The sequence below is a fragment of the Oenanthe melanoleuca genome, chromosome Z (assembly GCF_029582105.1).
Source record: "Oenanthe melanoleuca isolate GR-GAL-2019-014 chromosome Z, OMel1.0, whole genome shotgun sequence".
In the NCBI taxonomy this organism is placed as follows: Eukaryota; Metazoa; Chordata; class Aves; order Passeriformes; family Muscicapidae; genus Oenanthe; species Oenanthe melanoleuca.
The window spans coordinates 28,184,906-28,202,796 of record NC_079362.1 but is presented as its reverse complement, the minus strand read 5'-3'; the positions used below and the strand labels follow the sequence as shown (position 1 = coordinate 28,202,796).

Below are 17,891 nucleotides of genomic sequence, written 5' to 3'. Positions count from 1 at the left end.
TACCTTGCTGTGAAGCTGCAGCTTTCCTTTGTTGATTTATCTCTGCTCATAAAAAAGATTAAGCACTAATGAAATACAGTTTAATTTTAATTATATCACACACTAATTTCCTTCAGAAGCTTAAAAAATCACTCATATTACATTATTAGTATTACATAGGTTAGCAAATACATTAATAGTGTGGTCTGACTATTAGACATTAGTGAAACTATTGTGAACAAGAGGTCAAATCTTACCCGAATGCTTGATTATTGGAGTGTTTGTATGTAGCAACTGTTTTCCTTGGAGAGAGATAAATATTAGGGGCACTGCCAAGTAGGTTGAAGGATTGAAGCCAGTTAGTTAAAAAATATTAATTTAGAGGCCAATAGAATGTGTCTTGTTTCTAGTTTCCCAGACTGTTAAATATAGAGGAAAACTGCAGGTAGAACTTTGTGGAAGTCCAAGCAACTTCTTACTTCTCTTGAATATTAGAAAAAGTCTTAATGTTTCTTTTAGGTTATTATTATTAGCTAATACTGTTTCATAGAAGGGCTAACCAGTTTCTTCTGACCTGACAGTGCTGTATATTTTGAATGTGACAAAATTACTCCTCTCTGTTTTTAAATTAAATGAAATACTATATTTTTCCACCACACCATTTTCCTAAATTTTCTTTCACAAATTGGCTCTCCTTGTTTTGTTTCTAATACAGCATATTTGTTTCTAAGAACTGCATCTGAACTTTGTAAGGGTTTGAAACATGGTAGTACGACTGTCACACAAAGTCATATTTAAACACACCAAAAATAATTGTTCAAATACCACAAAAAAGACACTGGAAAACATTTATGTTTTAGTCTCACTTTTCAGTCAGGAATAGATGCACAGTTTGTAAAGCTTAATCGTATTTATTAAGGTATTTAATGTGATGTTTTAGCATTTTTTAAATTTTCTAAAATCTTTGGCATATATTTTATATGATTTTATACTGTGTTTATAATCCTTTGGATTGTTTGTTTAGGTCATTTTGATGATTATGCCAAGCAATAAACCAATGTGTTTTTTAGGTAATCCAGACTAATGGAGTAGGTGTTACTTTTCATACTGGGGAATAATAACCACCTGCCACTAGAATATAAATTCACACAAATCACATCTCAATATGCAAATCTGTTTTGCCATTGCTGCTGCAAGTCTGTGAAGCCCAAAAGGACAGAAAATACTAACATTTTGTCTTTAAGTGTTTAAAACCTTAAAATAAATGAAGCATGGGTATTGATTGTCTTTGTCCTATGTTATCTACACAGGGGCTATGAAATGGCTTTTTTATCTTCTCTTCATGCCTTATTTTCTCATGTATGATGAGGAGCTTCACTTAAAATATAACATTCTACAGGCTTGAAAATACATTTCTATGATCCTAAAAAGCTATTATTGCACATTAAAGGCTTTTACTGCTGTTTTTATTCATATGCTGCACTGTATAAAATAATAAAACTTTGTAGTGTGGGAATTACTTGTTTAATTAATTTTTACTTTTAAATTATATGTTGACCTCATTAAAAACAACCTAAATTCCTGATTTAAAAAAAAAAGCAGATATCTCTGGATTTCAGATTATCATACTGATAAGACTACTTATCAATAATTTAGAACTGTGAAATTGCCAAATATTTTTCCCCTTGTAAATGTTCCTAAAGTTTCAATACACAGATTTTTGGATTGCCAATTACAGTGTTTATTTCACCCCGATGAAACTAGATCTTGGTGCTTCTTGGTTGAAATTCAAGTAGTCTGGTGAATGAAAATTGAATCTGTGGCTGCAAGCCTTGTGTCAAGGGAAAGAAAAAAAAAGAAATTATGGAAAAAAACAACAAACAAAAATTAGTTTAGGCTGGTTAGCAGTTATGTTAGCATGTGCTGAAATATTTGGTGAAAACTTACATCTTGCAATATTCTAACTGCAGGAGGTGATAGAATTAATCCTTGAGGACTGTTTTCAAGTAGATTACAGACTAAACTCTTGCTGTAGGTTCTGTAATTTTTTGTATACTTTAAGCACTCATCTGAAATGCCCTTCAGTACTGGATTCTAAAATGTGTTTCTAGTCAACTTTAGGCTATCACAAGACTTTTCAGAATGTAATCTGAAGGTCTCATGATTTTGGAGCAACTTTCATCTAGATGAAAACCCTATAAATGGCTACAAAAAAAAAAAAAAAAATTAGAGGCATTTGATATTATAAATTAAATCTATTTCCTTTGTTTACCTTTTTTTTCCCCTCCCCTTAGAGCTCAAATAATATCCAAACCCTTTAGTTACAAAGGAGAATCTCTGGGCAGCCCAGCAAAGATTGACTTCAGAACTTGAGCTGTGGGATTTTCTGGCACTTTTGTTTTGTCTTCCCTGGAGCAATGTGATTTAACTTGGATAGAGCTAATTTTTGAGCATGAGTTTTTTAGTCTGCTGAAGTCAGAGGATGAATCAGGGTCTCAGAAATTCAAGTGATGACTTAGTTATCCAGGTCCTGGACAGAGGAAGTCTCAAATGCCTTTAAGTTTAAAAAGAAAAAAAGAGAATGAACTGCTAATTCAATTACACCCAAAAGATTTTGTTTTATATAAGCTTTCTAAGTCTAACAAATGTGAGGTCAACATAGGGGGGTTTTTGCCAGATTTTTTTTCCAATAATTGTATGCTTTACTTTGCAATGTCATTGTTGAATTTCTCCAGATACCTAATGTGTACACATATTCATCAAGGCCACATTTTTTGAGAATAAATTCAAAGTTTTTGCTGCCATAACAGAGCTTCAAGCTCTGTATCTCTAGAAAGCAAGTTTTATGCATGCTCAGGTATAATAATATGTATAATAATAAACTTAAATTTTAGTCTCACAGATTCTAATCTTACTGAAACTGTTTAGATTCTCAGGTAGATTTTTGTTCCTAAGAAATATGCAGTGGGTAGATGCAAGTGTCCAAGATCTTCAGGTAGGCTTCATTATAGCCACGTCATTCTTGACTTATTCATGTCCAAGTTGCTAGATTTATTCAAGACAGAAGTCTTGTACATTATTTAACTGCCCAAAGAGTTTGTTTCTCAAGTTGTCCAACTTACAGTGGAACTTGAAAACAGTTAATAATCATTCGCCTCTTTATCTCAAGTCATCTCTCATGTTGAACAAACTTTACTTATCACAGCCCTTATCTCTAAATTACATTTTCTAGCTCTTTAATGATGGTTCTTTCCTGGATTCTTCCACTCTTTTGTATATTTTCTTGAGAGTTTTGTATTTCTTAATTAATATCAGTAATGTCTAAAAATGTTTTGAAAACATTGCAAAAGAAATATTAATAACTACATAGAACCAATTATATTTATGGTATTTTATAAATGCAATAAATGCAATATGCAGAAATATTGTAGCTCTTTATTGAAGAAATTTAGGCAGCTAAAGGACAGAACGGAACTGAACTAGAGTTGAAAACTGGTAAAATATAAGAAAAACACTTACTAAGAATATAGCTTAACTGAATGAGTATGTAATGCATAGTAAGTCAAAGCAAGACCTGTAAAACAGTGAAGTGAAGTTTACAACTAGAGCTGCAAAGTGGTATTTTGGTATTTACCACTAAAATTATTGCACCATTGAGAACAAGGGCTCCTATCAAACAGATGAAAGAATAATCATTAAGCCACTGCTTAAGCTATCTGGATAAAAATTTCACCTTTGTTGAGAAAAATATCAAGTATAAAAAATTTTGCTTTTATTATTACATTTCCATTAAAAACTTTGATTATAAGAATGCTTTAAACTGTTGAGCTTACCAAAGTTTTCTTGTTGATTTTTTTTTTGTTTGATTTAAGATGAAGAATTTAAAAAATAAATCATATTTTAGTTTGGAAACACAGATTCCCAACACCCTAAAATGTAAGAACAATGAGGAGTCCAATTATTTTCCACTTTGTAAAAAATATCTAGATAAGGAGAAAAAGAATGAAAAACCTGTGGGTTTACACAGGGAACAGGCCTGTACATAACAAAGTTTTATTTTCTATGTGATGATGAGAACAACAGGAGCTCCCAGACTATGCATATTGTACTTACTTCACCATGTAATATATCTGAAATTTGGTGCTGGACAGGGTCTATGTTGCAACTGGAAGTGCATTTGTGTGCATGGGTTATATATGTATTTCTATGTACAAGACTGCTTTGCTGGGACTGTCTGATACTAACAAAATGTCAGCTACAGTGTATGTCTCTGCTCAGGATGAAATTCCTCCCTGTGAGGGTGGTGAGGCAAAGGAACAGGTTGCCCAAAGAAGTTGTGGATGCCCAGTCCCTAGAAGGGGCTTTGATTTTCCTGGCCTTTCCAGGGAAGGTATCCCTGCCCATGGCAGTGGGATTGGAACTAGATGGTCTTTAGGGTCCCTTCCAACCCTAATCATTCTGTGATGCCATGAATCCATACTATTCAATCTGATCAGTTAAATTTCAAATCAATTTATTATTAAATTCACACACAGGAAGTATGCTGTATGCTTAGTACTAATGATTTATTCTACACATTACTCCACCATGTATGTAAAATTTGTATCCTCATGTAGCTGTGCATGCAATGTCACAGAGTGATGCAACTCTGTTTAGGGCTGGTGGCTGGGTGCTCCTAAGTCACGGAGGTTGAGTTGATCAGAAACACTAGACCAGATTAAACTGGAGGTGCTCATAAGTTGCTTCCTTTACTCAAACAATTGACAGCAGGTTTTATTGATTATTGGATTAACATCTTGATATGCCTTCAGCAAGTTTCCAATAGGCTAAAAAACAACACAACACACCTACAACAACATAAGAGGTTGAAATTTCAAGAATGAACTTTTAATTTGAGGAGTTCAAGTACTGTTGTGTATTTGGTGGTGAAATTCTTCCTTTTTAGTAGTTGCATTCATAATGATGAGATTAATAGGAAACATTAACCTCAAAAATTGTTAAAAAAACTTTGTACTAACAAATTATACTTTTTTATTTTTTATATAGGGGAGAGCCAAAAAGCTCAAAATTTTACCCTCCATTATAATAATTTGCCAGCAGCAAATTATTGCAGCATAAATACTGCTGTGTTTATCTCCAGGTTAAAATTCTGACTTGCCTTCCAGTTATGCTGTTGTTGAGTTGAGAGAAAGACAACGTTAGACAAAGAGCTGGAAAGGAGATGGGGTGGAAAGGGTGGGTGGAAAGAAGAAAAAACATTATCTTCTACTATCATAGACAGGGTCCTAAAGACAAAATCTGGCATGTTAAGAAGACAAAGGAGATTCAGAAGGATAAGGAAACATAAAATCCTGAGCTCTCCAAGCAGAGGAAGGTTGGATTTTGAACTTGACTGACATGATAGGAGAGTACAATGTGTTAGAGTCAAGAAAGGAGCTGATAAACACCAGTATACGATTCTATATTGAGGTAGATTTGAGCACCCTTAAGAATACTAGAGGAGGAGGCTAAAATAATCTGTGCTTGAAGACAATTTTTAGTTACTGAAGTAGCTGATATGACAGATCAAGGTAGTATTCTCAATACTGTAGTATATGGTATTATCATAATTAAAATAATACAAAATCTAAGATGAAATCTCTGTCTGAAATAACATTAACTCTTCTAGCTTAATGTGATTTATTGTATATATTTCTCTTTATGTGAAATGTAGGCACAACCACTGGCTTGACTGCAGGAACTAATACTAACTAAACTAATAAAAAGAATTCTGCTCAGAAAATCATTGTGGCACAGCTTAAACGGGTTGAAGTCTAAGAAATCCCTGAGGAAGGGCTCTTTCAGAAATGCTCTGGTATCTTTCAGAGTTGTCGTTGTGGGAAATATCAAAGAAGCAAACATGAAAAATGCAAACTGTAAATGTGAAGGAAGTGTATTTTGTGCAGTGAACTATTTGGCAGTATGAGCTGTGAATGAGTAGAAATCTCTGTGTCTGCCCCTTCCACCATCTCCCAAGGGACAGAGCAGTCACTACTCATGACTGCCTCCAGTGAGCACCCCACACTTCACCATGTCAGAGAATTTACAGCATTTGCACCTTTCCTTAGTGTATTTCTAAGTAAATCGTGTATCTCTTGGGATAAAAATAATGCACTTTAGTAAATGAGGAATATAGATGAGAAATAATAATGTATAGGAAATTTTAAAGGAACTCAGGATAAAACTTGGTTTTGTGGAAATTATACAATTTTGTGAAATTATGCAAAAGTAAGAAGTGTAAAAAATGATGGAAATTATGGAAATTATGTAAAAGTAAAATAGAAGTACATTTTTTCATCTAATACTGAACTAGCTAGAAAAGACAGGTTTAACATGGTTGTTTTTAATTTTGGCATTAATGTTTGGTGTAATCTTTTTTCTTCTCTCAGTCTCTCAATCCCAGTGCTAGAAGCAGAAAAATGTTATAGTTGAGGATTATACCACTGCATTTAAGAGTAAGATCCATAGTATAACAAACTCTTGGATCTTTTACTTAAAACAGCAATTCCTTTGCACTGATGCATGCTGTATCTGTCTGTATCTGTATCTGCCACAGCATTATCCTGCTGAGTACTCCTTGAATTTTTGTACATTCTTCATTTCTTTATTTATATTGAAACTCATTTAATTTCACCCAAAAGCTGTTTCCAAGATGCTTATATTACACAGAAAATGGCACTTTATCAATGGATAGTCTTTTGACTTGCAAATATATAAACCATCCTTATGGTGTAAGAATATAATCTGCTAGAGTAATAAAGGTTTCAATGCAAAGCAATCCAAAGTAAAACATTTTCATTAAGTGTATCTACCATTTAAAGATCCACTAGCAGGAGTCCCTTTCAAACACTATCAATAAATGGTCTATTTTTTCAGAATTGCTTCTCTTGTTTTCCACTCTCCAGAAATAGGAATTCAAATTACAAATGCATTAATTCTATAGACAAATTTCCTAAAACTTTTTTGTTTCTAACAAAATTATGGTCATGTGGAAGAACAACTGACTTTTTAGAATAAGAAATTACAGTCAGGGAGTCACTGTATTTCTGAATTGAGAAATATTTTGCAGGCAATGATAAAAAAACCTGATTTACTGCTTATAGGAAATCTTGTTTTCATTATTTTCTAACAGCAAGTTGAATCCTTCTTTCATGCTCAAACAAATCATGAAAGTCATCTGATTCTTCTGTTAAAAAATTAAGGGGTTCCTACCTGTGATCAATTTAACAAAATATTTAGTTTTCAAGTCCACTGCTCTTAGGCTCTTTATTGCATCTTGTTCAAGTCGTAAATTAGGGCTGCATATCAGTTGTGGCTAGAGACAGGATCTTTCAGATGTCTTGAAGCTGAAATGTATATATATATACTGTCCTTCTAGAAAGTATGCCATTTAATTTTAATGTAATGAGTGTGATATTTTCTGTTAGGTGGAAGAGGATTCAATTTAATGCAGCCATTTGACAAACCAATTATGACATTTATTTTCATCTGTTGGTAATGCTGGGGATGTCAGACTGTAGACACATGCTGATCTGTTAACTGGTTAATAGTTTAATAGTAGATTTCCTGGTGAAAGCTGCTGTTTCTGCAGGTGCCATCTCATTTTCTCTGTGGCACACAATTAAAATCAAGCCTCAACATTCTTTGACTACACTGAGAAAGTATGTGTATAAGTAGTCCCTTTGAAATTAATAGGTCCTGTTTAGTGAGTAAGATAACAGCCCCTCAATATTCCTAGTTGTGATAGGTACACGATAAAATCACACCACCAAAAAAAAAAAAAAAAAAAAAAAAAAAAAAAAATAAATAAATAAATAAATAAATAAAATGCAAACAATGACTCCTAATTCAAATGCTTATCATGTCCTCAGTCATTTTTCACATTGCTCTACAGTAAGATATTTCTGATTTCTCACCAGGAAGACACTTACACAACTTAGCAGAATGTGATTTCTTCACCCTGAGAATTTCTTTATTTACTCAGACCAGATGTTAAGCTCAGCAGCAGTCTGTTTCCAGTACTGCTAAGGGAAAGTGAGGATTCTTGTATAAAATGAACAACCTTTTGTAAATGCTCTTGGATTCTAGTACTGGCAGTTTAAAGATCACAGCTGAATGTCACCTGTATGTTTAATAAACTTCTAAAAGTCATAAGCATAGTCAAAACAGTAAGATGTCAATGTTTCACCATCATTCATATGCAGTTCTTTTATTACTCAAACAGTCAAATCCTTACATTTTGTGGAAAATCTGAATGTGATTTTCTATTGAGGATATCTGCTGCTGTTTTACTTTTTTTTCTTCAAAGAGAGAAAGACAGAAAGAGAGAAAGAGAGAGAGAAAGAGAGAAAGAGAGAGAGAGAAAGAGAGAAAGAGAGAAAGAGAGAAAGAGAGAAAGAAAAAGAGAGAGAGAAAGAATGACAGAGAGAGAAAGAATGAGAGAAAGAGAAAGAGAGAAAGAAGGGAGGAAGGGAGGAGGGAAAGAAGGGAAGTGGAAGTGGAAGGGGAAGGGGAAGGGGAAGGGGAAGGGGAAGGGGAAGGGGAAGGGGAAGGGGAAGGGGAAGGGGAAGGGGAAGGGGAAGGGGAAGGGGAAGGGGAAGGGGAAGGGGAAGGGGAAGGGGAAGGGGAAGGGGAAGGGGAAGGGGAAGGGGAAGGGGAAGGGGAAGGGGAAGGGGAAGGGGAAGGGGAAGGGGAAGGGGAAGGGGAAGGGGAAGGGGAAGGGGAAGGGGAAGGGGAAGGAAAGGAAAGGAAAGGAAAGGAAAGGGAAAGGAAAGGAAAGGAAAGGAAAGGAAAGGAAAGGAAAGGAAAGGAAAGGAAAGGAAAGGAAAGGAAAGGAAAGGAAAGGAAAGGAAAGGAAAGGAAAGGAAAGGAAAGGAAAGGAAAGGAAAGGAAAGGAAAGGAAAGGAAAGGAAAGGAAAGGAAAGGAAAGGAAAGGAAAGGAAAGGAAAGGAAAGGAAAGGAAAGGAAAGGAAAGGAAAGGAAAGGAAAGGAAAGGAAAGGAAAGGAAAGGAAAGGAAAGGAAAGGAAAGGAAAGGAAAGGAAAGGAAAGGAAAGGAAAGGAAAGGAAAGGAAAGGAAAGGAAAGGAAAGGAAAGGAAAGGAAAGGGGAGAGGATATTTTTAATTTTTTAAAATTACTTTCTGATCATAGAGTAGCTCTTCTTTCAATATGGAAAATTCCAGTCACATATTAGAAAAAGAATTGGATCACTTTCTATTTACACGTCTTGTAAATTCATCTAAGACCAAATTAGTATTAATTGGCCCCACACAGATGCAAACTGAGAATTTGAAATCTAATAGGATAAAAACATGGATCTGGAACAGTCTTTCCATTATTTCTGTTAGTCTCAAGACACTAATATTTATATAGATCATGTAACATCATTGCCCTGACTTGAGGACTGGAGGAAATTCCTTCTGATTACTCCATTAGGAAAGTATTACGCTAGAAAAGTTGTATCTTTGTAAAGGTGATTATAGTGAAAAATCTGTGAAGAGTTCCTTCACTGAACCCTTCTTTAGAGGAAACAAATTTTGAGAAAATGCCAATTGGCAATTTGGAGTAGGTGACTTTTAAACATCCCCTCCAAGCCAAGTAGTTTGATGATTCTATGAAACTGCTTAAGATATGTGAAATAGGGTTATAATTGTCAAATCAAATGTATTTGTAGAAACACGGTTCTATGACAGGAAATTAGATTTCACTCAAAGCGTAGATCTCTCACATGATTGCTCTGAATGCTGGCAATCAGTTTTTTTGCTTTTCTTTTTTTTTTTTTTTTTTTTTTTTTCCCATTGTTTCTCCTATAATTTTACTGCCTCGTTCATGTGGCTTCACTGTACATTTCATTTTCATTAATAAAACATTTAGAGGAGGGAACATTGCACATGCTTTAAGTAAGAATAAGCCTTTGTGGAAATATTAGGACTCTTCAGAACAGAGTGTGTCAGAGAAGGGCAGAAGGAGTTTCTGTTTTCATTTTAGTGCTAAGTACACACCAAAAGCATGACATAAAGTTTGTAAAAATTGAACTACAATTTTTGTGTATTTTTCTGATAGCCATGCTTCCAGAGTAGATCTTAATGTTTTTAACTATTCTGTACTTTGTGAATAGCTAGTTTTGCTCAGATACTGGCCAAAAGTCAGGGAACACAGGAAAACAAGTTCTACAAAAGCAATGACTAGATTATCCCCAGGAAAGAGCTGTAACTCAAAGTCTCAGCTTTCTCTGTTTCTCCTTTTTTCTTGTAGAGACAATAATTTAGATTGATCTTACCATAATGATAAAAAAAGTAGAATGAAGCAAGGACTAAGCCTAATTCTTGTCCCTGACTTTTCAGTACAAAAAGGTTCAGGATGCTAAGTAGACATTTATGTTCAGCATATTGAGTTTAAATCTTTTATCCTAAGTCACCTTTATGCATAATCCAGAAGTTCAGTTGTTGAATCTTTTGAAAGGTATAAATATTTTAAGAGGAAAAATCAAAGGTCTTGTCTGCCTCAACCCCAAGTCCTTGAGAATAAGAGTTTTTGCTTATTTCTATTTTGTTTTCCTCTTGACTGCCTCTTCATCTTCATTAACAACTGAATTTGGCTTATGCTGCTTCTTCTTTTTCTTTTTTTTTTTTTCTTTTTTTTTTTTTTTTTGTCAAGAATTGTATAAAATGCCTTGCAAGTCAAGTGGGTATTTTTACAGCCTTCCTCAATTCCTGTGTATAACACGGGTCAGTATTAGAGCACCACTTAGCAGTGCATATCACACAACATAACTCCTCATAATACATTAGCAGGAAAATTATTTAAACTGTGCATTCTGAAAGTAAAGCAGTTAATTGGACAGTGAGGAAATTTTCTAGTGTCCTTGATTTATAACATTAAAAAAAAACATTCTCCAAACTAGTCACAAAACAACACAGCAATCATTCTGGTAGCCTTCATACCATCTAAGTAGATTATTAAAAAATAGCTAATCTTAATAGACATATAGTTCATTATAAAGAGAATGAAGTAAATATTTTTGCTAGCTTTAAAAGTAGTTTGAAGGAAAAGATTTTCTGTCACATAAATTTTGGACTGGGACAAATTTTAATGGAATCATTGATCCAGAGATACATGCAAGAATATCTAAAAATTAGGGATAGCAGTAAGGTAAAAGAAAATTGTATAAAACTTTAAAAAAAAAAAAAAAAAAGTATTTAAATTGTAGTTATAAACAACTAAATGATGTTCAGTAGCCCTTAAATACTTGTAAAAACAACAAGGAATTGCTAAAATTATAGTTTTTTATTAACTTTTTAGATTAAATGTGTCATGGAAATGTATTTTTCAGTACTTAGAATAACTAATCTTTTTTCTGCATTCAGTCCTGATCCAGCATATAAATTGGGATGTTAATCAAGAGACCTCCAGAGTCCTTTCCAGACAGTTAATCTGTGGCTTAATGTTTCTTCATAGAAAAATTCTGATAAATTGGGTCCAGTTCTCAACATGAATCACAATACTGTGGCTGTAAAAGCTGCAAGGTAACAGAATTTAAGAAGCAGAGGCTACTCATACAAACACTTGTCTTGATTTGAGATCTTAACAAGAGAAAGTGGAGAGATAGATTTAGTGTTAGTTGTAGAAATAAACTTTGGAAGCATACATGTGAGTTTTGTGATAGCTAAGTCTCTCTCTTTTTTCTACAAATCTGTAATTTAGAAGACCACTCCTAAGAATGTACTTGGAGAAAAATTAGCATTACCTGTCTTATATCTATCTGTTCACCTTATTTCATGTCTACATCTCAGTTTATACAGTTCCTGGGATGCGCAAAAAGACATTTACAAAACAAAGAAACCTTCCTCCCCGACTTCTCTGGCATCTCAAAATTAAAAAACCCTAACTAGTCTAAGCCTGTCCAGTCAATATGATAAACCAATGGCTGATTATTTCAGGAAAAAAATACCAATGTATCAGCTGAGATCTTCTTAAATTACTTGTCAGTCTGGTACTAGTTTTTCATGATATCTTCCAGCTTTGTACAGTCAAGTGCTTCTTGAAACCAAAACGTAGAAGCTGTTTAAATGAATCCAAAATGCCACTGTAGTTTTAAAAGAAATATCATGAAAATGACTCAATATTTTTAAGTCAAACCATGTGCCAGGTAGAAATATGGAAGATTATTTCAATTTCATTAACTAAATATCTGAGTTTATTACTTTTAAGAGTGATACTACAACTGTTATATACCAGAAGGGGAAGGATTTTTACTGAAGAACTACCATGTTGATTTCAGTTCCTCAGTGTTGTTTGTTTTCTTTCACACCTGCCCTACCTTTGCTCTCCTCCCCACCAAAAAACCCCTATGATTTAATTTTTTAAAATAAATTACTGAGTGTTACAGTGCTTTTTAAGCTATTCCTTAAGTAATAGAATACAAATACAAATACAATAGCAGTAAGCACACTAAAAAAACTAAGATATAAAAGACTACTTCTAGTCCTAGATGTCAGCGTGTGACAAGTTTTATCTCCTGCCATGTAGAACTTCACAAATTACATTTCTAAAGACTCCATCATTATGTACTAAATTTCAAAAATAGTCAGAAACTGAGGAGATATATTATGCAACTTACACTGTTTACACAGAAGGGTTTTTCTTTTTTATGAGTGTTTAATGTCAAAGATGTGCTATGTGCTCTCTCTTGAAATGTAAAAACAGTGAAAGGAAAAAGATGATCTATCACACGGATCTAGTCAACAATTTCCCTTAGTCAAATTTTTTGTCTAAAATATTATTTTGTTTTTACATATTTTGAGGTTTTTGTTATATATTTTCTTATTAGGTTGATATTAAGATATTAAGTGTGAAGGAGGGAAGTAGTGGAAGACTTCAACCACAATTGTGAAAAATGAGCAGTGTCAACCTGGTAAGTTTATCTTTTTGTTGATGTTGTATTGATGATGGGTTTCCCATTGGTTCCCATTGATTTCCCATTTATCATTTATGTTTGTAGCAAGTTCTTGGTTACTGTTGGTTTTATTAGTGATGAAATATTTCTGTTAATGCGGCTTTGTCATGGATCCAAGTAGTTTCAGTTCCACCCAGAGTAGTTAGCACATAAAATTACTTTTTAATTCTTTAAATATATATATACCATACTTCCATATTTTTCCCAACCTTGTCAGGTCTGTATTTTGCAATTTGAGAAAAAGTATGAACTGGATGGTCTGGGTTTAAAATGTTATTTTTCTGGTTTATTTATTTTATTAATGTCATGATTTAGGAATGACGCTTCAAATCATCAGTCACTCCTCACCCTACAACTCCTGTGGGAGACAAAAGGCAAATAATATGGGTTGAGATGCAAACAATTTACTGGAAACTGCAATGAAATAAGAAAAATAACAACCACAAAAATATTAAAAACAAGCATACAGAAAAGGGTGATTTACATGGAAAAATGCTCACAAAGCCTGGGACAATAAGAAACAATGGCAGATGACCCTCCGTGCTTCCATACATTTTTCCTTGACTGCCAAGTCATGCCCACCTTCTTCTCAGAGACAAGAACCCCTTACTCCTGCCACAAAGCATGACCTGAGGTGCTTTAGAATAACAACATAGACATGCCTACACAGCTCCAAGCTCTGCTCCCTCATGGCTACTGAGGAAAACCAAAAAACAGGATAACTAATTAAAATTAAAAAAAAAAAAAAAAAAAAAAAAAAAAGCAAAACAAACATAACTTTCCTAGAGTTTCAAATTGTAATTTTAAAGCAGTTATTTATTCCTGTCTTATTCAAACAAATGTTTGCTTCAGGTGAGTTTTCCTTTTACAAAAAACCTTTCTGTGAATATTTCTTCCCTAGAAGAAAGTCAGTGCAATTAAAGCAGCACTATCTCTTTCAGGAGAATGAGAAGTTTTAAATGTTTAGAGATAATAGTGTCTAACTCCCAAGTGTGAGTGGAACAAACCCTTCTATTTTCTTTACAGACACACACAGCCTTTGGCTAACGGTGTGCTGGGAAGTGCTGGGAAACAGAAAGATAGTTTTAGAAATTCTGAAATACTTGCAGCACTTAAAAGAATAGCATGTTCAAGTTTATAATCTGAAAATACTAAAAAATGGTGGTATCACATATCTGACATAATATAAGATTGTATTTCTAAATGCATTAAATGTATCACCAAAAATTACCAAAGAAAGAGTTGCAGATTTCTGTCAAGATTGGTCTTATATGGTCTGTAATTTCATATATATGTGTAAGTATGGTCACTTATGCAAGTATGTATGTATGTCTGTCTGTCTGTCTATCTATCTATCTATCTATCATCTATCATCTCCATCTATCTTCTGATGATCTTACAGCCTTTATTTAAAGGAACTACAATAATTTCTGTGTTTGACTACCAACAAATAATCAGTAGTGCTTCACTACTGCACTGACTTTGACAGCATAACACATAATAATGACAAAGCCATAAACCCCTCTGTTGTAATTTAGGAGTGGTGTTTTCCAATTTAATGCTCCCATTGAAACAGCCAAGATCACATTCTGCTTGCAAACTCCTCCTTCCCTCCCAGCTATGGCAGGTTAGAGAGGAGAAGGGGAGGCACTAAAAGGTAAAGATCCTGTATTGAGAAAAAAACCCAATTAACTAGAAACAGCAATGAAATAAGAAGAGCAAAATAACAATAGTAATACTGATAAAAGAGTGTGCAAGACTGGCAAACAATTCGCAGGCCGTTTCTCATCCTGGGGATCCCAGAGTCACTCAAACCCACACTCTGGCAAAACCCTCCATCCCTGCTGCAGAGGATTTGAGGAATGGTATGGAATAGCCCCACAGTCCTGACCATGCTTCTTCTGGATGCTGCAAAAATTAACCCTGTCCTGGCCAGAACCAGAGCTTTTCCACCCCTTATTCTATACCATGGACATCATGCCCACGTCCTACACCTTCAAACTATTTATATACATATATATATATATATAAACATAAATAAATAAATAAATATACACATATATATACTCAAACAAAGGCACAGGCATCATTCCCATAGTCAATGGCTCTCCCTCCAAAATGTCTTTTAAGTTAATTTAGTCTGTAACTAAATGTTTTAAACCTCGACTGTGTGTTCTATCCCTTCTTCCTGTCTTTCCGGGCAGGAGCACTGGTGTGGTGTTGGGAGGTTGCAAGGTTGATTATATGATGGAGTCTCCTTCAGCACGTCACCTTTTTCTCCTCTGATGATGATAGTCTAACATATCTGTCTTAGGCCAGCTTGTGATGAATTCCCTGGGCGATTGGAGTTTTCTGTTTGAGCTCACCGTGTGATCTGTGCGATGCAGTCACTCCACACAGCATCGCAGGCATGATGTGCTGCACCTTCTGAACATCCAGCCCAGAGCAGCTCGACCCCCTTCATGAACTGCCAGTATCTCTGCATATAGCACTAGCATCAGGATGTATGTAGCAGGTCTCAGATCCTTTGTAGCCCCTATCTCAGAATGGACAAGGGGTGGGAAATGCCAAACAAGGTGGTTCATACAACTTGAGGACAAACCAAGCAGGGAAAGCATAGGGGTACATAGGAACAAACCATGATAACAATAACCTGAATAAAATAAACGTGCTGCAACAGTAAGAACAATACTTGTAGCAGTGTAAGATAGATGAATGATTCATATGAATGATATTGCTTGCCACGTGGAAGCCAGCACCACTTGACTGCTCATCTTGCACACCTCGGCCAAACTGGAAGTGGACCCAGGCCCCTCTTATACCCTGCACATGATATGAGATGGTGTTGAGGAACATGACTGCTTAAATTTGTTCCAGGACACTTGGGACATTCATGATTTAACATCACTACCTCTTACTCGTGTTTCAGATAGCAGAAAAATACTGTTTCTTCAAGATGATTAAAATGCATTTTAATGTGTTTAAATTGGCAGTTGTTCAGTCCTCCTTGAAAATTCTTTCCATCCAGAAAGTGAAAATACATCTATAGGATATCTTTGGAGGAGGAAAACCTTGTAATTCTATTATGCAGAACAGATAATTTTGTGTAAACTTCCCTGCATGCCTCACTTTAGGTATGTGTGGGATACATGTACCTTTCAGAATTATTTTCAAAATTGTAGCTTGTTTTGATTCCCATTAGTTACAAGAATATTTTTGGTTGGTTGGTTGGTTGGTTGGTTGGTTGGTTAGTTGGTTGGTTTGTTTTTTAATCACACCTGGCTGTTTTTTTATCCCTGGGGGGGATCAGATACTGAAGAAGATTTATCAGAACAATTATGAGATATGTGCCCTTGAAGGTGTTCAAGAATAAACTGGTCATGGTCCTCAGCATCTTGATCTAATTAGCCCTGTTTCAAGAAGTGAGTGGGACTAGATGACCTCCAAAGTGTGCTTCCTTTCAAAATCATTCTATAGGTTTGCAGATTTCTGATGCTATGGTTAAAGTTATTCAATGAATGAGAAGGAAAGTCTTATCAGCACTTTTTTCTTAACTTCACTAACCACTTCAAGAAATTAGTTATGAAATTTAAATGAAACTGGCATGAAATGTCAGTATGTTCAGCTTAAAGAAATTATCAAGGGACTTAAACTGTGAGAAAAAGTACCTCAGCTTTGAGAATATCACTTGCTCTTAGGTACAAAGATGTTTTGTATGCATTGTTAAAATGGGAGCAATTGCTAAACAACTGGAAATGTAACAAGATTTTGTATATAGATATTTGAAAATCTGTTAATGCACTTTCCTTTGGGAAATCTAAAGTTGAGGTAAAATCTCAACAGCAAACTTCTGAGATTCCCCCTAATTTTTGTTTTAGTCTAGTTCTTGTCATAATTTCCAAAAACATCTTATATTAATAGGCTATAAGTAACTTAGAAGTTATTAGTGTGGTTATTTTAGTGTACAGCTGCACTTGAAAGTTGCTTTACCTGATAAAAATCAAAAAAGGCTTTATGGTTGCAATTTCTTCACTTTTTAACTGTAGAAGAGTAGAGTGTTGTCTTAATGTCATAGGTAAAATGATCAAGGTATAGTTTGCTAGAAGTCAAAGGAATTGCATCAGAGATACTGGAAAAGTACTGATCTGAAACATGATTTATAGTTCTTAGCTTTTTTGCTGTCGATGCATTTTTAGGCATATTAATTAGAATGACAAAGAAAAGATGATTTGGGGAACTGTATCAATAAACACTTTAATTAAGTATAGCATACGGATTTGATTTTTCTGGTTAGTGTTTTGTTGTCATTGTGGTTGTTGTTTTTGCTGTGCTGTAAAAAAATTAAATTCTGTTTTTTGAGTAATATTTCAGACATACTGCAATATTAAAAACGCTTAAGAGAAATTAGAAGATTTCATCTTGATATAATTATGATCTTTAACAACAACAACAAAAAAAAATATGGCATTACTGTAGCAAGCAGTATCATCATTTAATCTTATCTGTTAATTCCACACTCTTAATCTGAAAAAATAGAAGCAGTGAAGTTAGGTGTCTTTCCACAGATATGGGAATAGTTTCATAAATAGGTTTAATACAGGGAAGGTGCTGCCTTCTTGTTGCCCTGAGAAAATTTATTAATTCTACCTTGCCTCTCTTATGTTGTTCTGTTCTGGAAAATATTCCATTTAGTGTAGAGTTTTCCCTGAATGTTACTGTGATTCCTTTGAGCAATGCAGAATTGTACCCTGCCATCAATTGAGGCAAAGCATAAATATGCCTGAAGTAAGTGTTACAGGAGCTATCCTGTCTACTTCCCTTGGGTAAAAAGAGTGAGTGAGTCTACTTGACTATGACTGTACTAAGTATATAAATATATTTCTTCAAAATCAGTTTCACAGGTTTAGAATCACATACCT

The 17,891-nt window shown here is 34.5% G+C and overlaps 1 protein-coding gene across 5 annotated transcripts in view; it reads left to right on the top strand.

Moving 5' to 3' along the window:
• The window catches only part of LINGO2 (leucine rich repeat and Ig domain containing 2), a 472,281-nt gene that overhangs the window by 237,909 nt on the left and 216,481 nt on the right, over positions 1 to 17,891 (top strand). For 4 of the 5 annotated variants that reach the window (XM_056514485.1, XM_056514484.1, XM_056514483.1 and 1 more), the window contains exon 3: positions 12,847 to 12,930. The exons of the other annotated variant lie outside the window; for it this stretch is intronic. The gene's annotated coding sequence lies outside the window, so the exon portion shown is untranslated. The remainder of the gene's footprint in view (positions 1 to 12,846; positions 12,931 to 17,891) is intronic. 5 annotated transcript variants of the gene reach the window in all.